At 44.1% G+C, this 5209-nt stretch overlaps 1 non-coding gene across 1 annotated transcript; it reads right to left on the bottom strand.

Moving 5' to 3' along the window:
- Positions 1 to 4532: 4532 nt before the first annotated feature.
- LOC132652646 (small nucleolar RNA SNORA17) lies at positions 4533 to 4659 on the bottom strand. The gene has a single exon (XR_009590232.1). It is a non-coding gene; the product is annotated as a small nucleolar RNA SNORA17 (small nucleolar RNA).
- Positions 4660 to 5209: the final 550 nt, after the last annotated feature.

Below are 5209 nucleotides of genomic sequence, written 5' to 3'. Positions count from 1 at the left end.
TAACAAAAATGTTAATTACATAAGCACTAAATTCCAAATATGTATTCATTGAAAAATAAACATATCATAAATCTAACAATATTCACCCTATGCAAATTTGTTCTCAGTTTCCTTATATGCGTTCCACTAAATTTCTATGTTTTGGAAAAATCTTGCTCGGGTCCTTCCAAATACTACATATAATAGGCCAAACCCATTTTCATCTTTTATTTAGCTGCTCTTATTTTCCATTTACAATTTAGGCACTTCAAAACAGCAGTGATCACAACATAAAAGCTTTTGCTTTCTTAATCCCACATAAAAGCTTTTGCTTTCTTGATGCCCATATTTTAGTGACTGTGAGATATACAACGATAAAACAGGCAACTATGCAATTAAACCACGAATAAATAGAGTTTTGGCAAACCTTACGTAGAGATTTGCAGTGAGACAAGTTCCGTCTGATATATTAGCAAATGACATGTTAACCGCACTTGGGAGATTAAGTTATTATGTCATCTAAGCTTGGGGGAAATACCAAGTGAGCCCTCCTGGGAGAAACAAAACATAAGGGTAAAGGATGAGGTCAGGGCTGAGTAGTGGAGATTGGGAGCTACTGCCAAGTTTTGAGCACATAGGTAAGAATGGATTTTAGAAGGATTATCCTGTCTCCTGGAGGAGTAGACTATAGCAAGGCTAATGTGGGAGTTGAGAAACTTTTGGCTGAGCAAGAGAGAAGATGGTAGCTTTGACCTGTAGCAGCCTTTAGAGGAGCCAGAGGTGCTACATTATCGCTAAGCAATTGAAAACAGGAGTTGGCAAGAGACAGGTGGTAGAATCTGAAGGCAGAGCTTCACCTAAGGCAACTGGTTGAATGGAGTTATAACTGGAGAAAGTAAAGTCTGTTGGCTCAGCAGCTCTGTAGAGAAATGAGAATCCAGTTCAGATCTTCTTAAGTATCAGGTGTCAACTAAACACCCAAGAAAGAATCCAAGAATACTCTTGCTTAAGGGAGGGTCAAGTCTAGGAAGTTATAAGATTAGAGGTCTGGTTTAACTAGTGAAATTAATTAGAAAATTCGGCTGACTGTTAGAAAATATAGCCTAAACACAAAGGAAATTTATGCAGGGACTATGAGGACTTAGACGAGATGTGGACTATGCAAAGCAGGCAACCCAGCACTGAGACTCCACTAGAAGCTTATGGCCCTCTTAAGACTGTAGGGATTATTGCCATCCCTAGGTAAAGCAACTTTGCAGTTAAGTCACTAACTGTAGTGCATCAACAGTTCACTAGAAATTACAAAAAATGTGTTTGCTTCATAAAACATAACCATTCTTTTGTTGCTGAGAAAATCTTTCAATTGCTTTCCCAAGTAACAAAATACCTGATTGAATTTATAACAGTACTAGTGGAATACATCCCTCTCAATTCCATAAAACTTAGAATTAGATTTTGATTTTAGCATACAACAATAGCTTCTTTTTGTGTGCTTGCCGGAAGTGTGCCAACATACACAGTACCTGCATATATGTAGACTGAGCTGTGACCTCTAGAATGAACTCTAATCTCTGAACATTGAAGTGCTTCATTGCTAAAGCAGAAGATGCTGAGCTAAATTCATGGGTGATTATCTTAGATTATTAGAGTAAAGTCGCAATGTGACCACAGAGCATGAAGCTTGACTTGGAGCAAGCAATGACTACTACCAGAGAAAGGAGCCATATGGCTGAAAGATATCAGTGCCAGCAGAAGGGACGAGGGATTTATTTTTCCTCTACAGTCTATGGGAACACAGAAAAGATGCCCATTTCAAACTTTGGTTTTGACACAGAGAAATTTGGGAGAATAAATTTCGTTTAAGCCCAAAATGGATTCTATTATAATAGCCATAGGAACACACACACACAAACACACAGGAATACCTACACATATGTAAATATGTGTGTATCTCCAATATATCTCCACTATATTTTAAGACATTATTTAAGAACCATAATGTCACAATGTGTTTTAGTTTTCAAGGAAATGTTCAGTCTGTGGTTTTGACTATATCTTTTTGCTAGTTTGTTTCTTTTTCTGATTTGATAAATGAGATTACAGACTGTGGTGCCTGACATGCACCCTGCAAGGTTATCGGCTCAGGTGAAACCGAGGTTACCAAGGTTGCTCAAGAAAGTTAAGACAAGATTTTACACAAACAACATCTATAGTTTTGTATGAAGGATACCTGGAAAATTGTAGGTTTGTAGTTGGTAAATGAATAAAGCTATGTTATGGATAGAGCATGCTTCCTAGTGTAGTTTTAATAACTTTATAGAGAAGAATATTGTTTCTGTGTAGGTAATCCTCATAACAAATTTTGTTGTGTTTAGTCAAGTTCTTTTTTGAGAACTTTTTACTTTTTTTTTTAAACTTTTCACATCATGCACCCCGGTCTCACTCATCTCCTCTTCCACTTGTACCTGCTCTCCACACGGCAACCTCTGCCAACAGAGAATATAAAATCTTTGTGGAAGCTGTAGTGCATCACAGTATACCCTTTCCTTGACACTTCTTTGATTGCAATGTTCATTGCGATCACTTGTTGGGCTTGGCCTTGGCTTCTGCTACTCTATGTATGTCAGAACCTACCAAGACTCCTCTCAGATATCCTGTTGTTGCCCTGTGTCATGGAGATCCTGTAGTTTTGGAGCAGTAGGATTGGTCCCTTCATGCACTTCAGCAATTCATTGATGAGGTAGATGTTGGAGTGAGGACAATTCAGCACCCTGAATCTAGTCCTAAGAGGTATCTGAACTATTCAGCTCTCTGTTGAATAGAGAGCCTACCAGCTCTCTGGCTCTTATCCCCTAAGGGCAGCCTCCCCAGCAACCCCTGCTACCAGGGCCAGTTCTACCCTGCTGCCCAGGTGAGGAAACTGGTCCTGCTATCCCTAGTGTTACAGCTAGTGAGGGACATGGCCAGTTCTCCTATTCCACAGTGTCAGCTCTCCTGCCTGCCATAGATGGTGACAAACAAGGGAAGGGAGGAGGGTCTCTCCTTCATCAGATCCACTGCCTGGCTGCAGACAACAATGTAGGACCAGCTCTCCTACAATCTCACTCTGGTGCATGATCACCTGCAAACCCCACACCCAGGGCCAGCTCTGCTATGCCAAACAGCTGAAGTATAGGGCCTGATATCCCAAGTGCTGCTGCAGGGAAGGGCAGGAACAGCTCTCCTGCTCTCATGACCTCCTCAGGGCCAACTCTCCTACCCACTACTGGTGCTTTGGACAACAAAGATGGAAGAGGCTCTCTTCCTTGCTGATGCCACCCCATTGCAGAAAAGAGGCAAGGCAGGCCCTCCCACACTCTTTCCAGGAGCCAGTTTACCTGCAACTCCCACATCCAAGACCAGCTCTATTGTGCTGTCTAAGATCGGTGCAGGGCCTGTTCTTCCAAGTGTTGCAGCAGGTGAGGGACAGAGAGAACTCTCCCTTTCTAATGACCCTGTGGCCAACTCTTCTGCCTACTGTAGGTGACAAAAGGTCACCTTGCTCATGACACCATACGATAGACAGGTGGCTGGGCCAGCTTCTTCTTGGGACCTGCTCACCAGTGTCCCTGTCACCAGAGTCAGCTCTACTATGCAGAACATGCAGGGTACAGGGCCCACTCTCCCAAGTGCTGCAGCTCGTGACAGGCAGGCCCAGCTCCCTTTCTCCCATGACTTCAGGGTCTGTTCTCTCACCTGCTGCAGGGGGTATAGGAGAGAGAAGGGTATCTATCCCTTGTCTGCCACCATGCAGGAGAGGAGTGGCAGATCACCAGCAACTCATGCAATGTGTGGGGCCCGCTCTCTGCACTGTGGCTAGTCAGGGACAGCCCTCTTGTTCTCATGCCCCAGGGCTAGCTCTCCCAAGATTCCCAGCTGAGGGGTGGGGCTATTTTTACACAGCCATCAGATAGGGGCATCTATCCTGCCTTTGGTGATATCAGAACCCTGCAATTGCAGCGCCATGGATGCAGATAGCCCCCAGTGTCAGCATAGGCCAGACCCCACCAAGATCTTCTGGCATCACCAACTACTCACACCAGGCTGTGCCTCACTATTCTCCAGTCTCCAGTTCTGCCTGTCTTCACTGTGCCCACATCCTTCTGTTTCTCTCACTTCCATTTCTCTACCGCTTGCTTGATCCTCTTAGTGGTGCCTGTGGTCTCTGAGTGCCTGGTGTTGTCTCAGGAGTGGTGTTAGGAGTGCTACGTCCCACTGGTGCATTAAGGCTCCAGGCAGGGGTCACCTCAGGAATGGTATGCCCACACCCCCAAGCCTGCATGATGCCTGACTGGTGGTTGTCTCATGTTAGATCTTTGTCCCTACCCCACGGTACCAGTCTGGTGGTCATGTTGGGTTTGCTCCTTGCCCTACCTAACAGGCACTCTCAATCTCAGACAGGGTTCGTCTCATGTCTGGTCTGCTCCCGGCCCTGGAAACCATCAGGGCCTGTGGGGTACCAGGCTCGTGGTCACCTCAGTCTTGTTTTTTTTTTTTTTTTTTTTTTTTCAGGGAATGTTAAGCGACTAAACATTCAGATAGTCATAGGTCAGAACACTAAGCTTAGACAAAGCTTCTTTCTGCTACCTTTTGCCTCAGAAGACACACATCAGTCACACCTGCAATGCTTCTAGGGGCAGGTTTGGTCAAATTGTTAACTCAGTTGCAAAGTAACTTCCAACACAGTCCAGGGTTATAGAACCTGCTCTCTTCCCATTCTCCCTACCTTTCTATCCCACCTCTACTAATCCTTCCACGGGGGATTTTATATTTTTATATTATGTTCATGAACCTTGGTGTATTTATAATATGTTTTTGTTACTGAAAAATTGGGAGAATCCTATCTAGAGAGTCACAAACTAATGAAGACACTGAGTTGTCTTCTTAATGTTCTTAATCTAGGTAATGAAATAATGTAAGTGCAGACTCAGGAGAAAGCTTAAAGGCAATTTTGTTAGTGTCCAAAAGGGGGAGTAGCACCGGAAGTCTCAAGCCACGTGGCTTGGCAATTACCCCCTGGAGGAAGATGGAGCAAAGAGAGAGAGGAATACTCGCCCTTTGCAGTCAGTGGCACGGCAGAAAGAGCCAGAGTAACTTAGAAAACTAGAAAGCCGATGTGTCTAGGGAAACATACTGGGCTTTGGCAAACTTCTGGAGGGGAAAAGAAGCATTTGGCTAAGGTGGTCCCTTA

This window comes from Meriones unguiculatus, chromosome 2, assembly GCF_030254825.1.
Source record: "Meriones unguiculatus strain TT.TT164.6M chromosome 2, Bangor_MerUng_6.1, whole genome shotgun sequence".
Classification (NCBI taxonomy): domain Eukaryota; kingdom Metazoa; phylum Chordata; class Mammalia; order Rodentia; family Muridae; genus Meriones; species Meriones unguiculatus.
The sequence above is the reverse complement of the archived record's forward strand: the minus strand, read 5'-3'. Positions and strand labels throughout refer to the sequence as shown.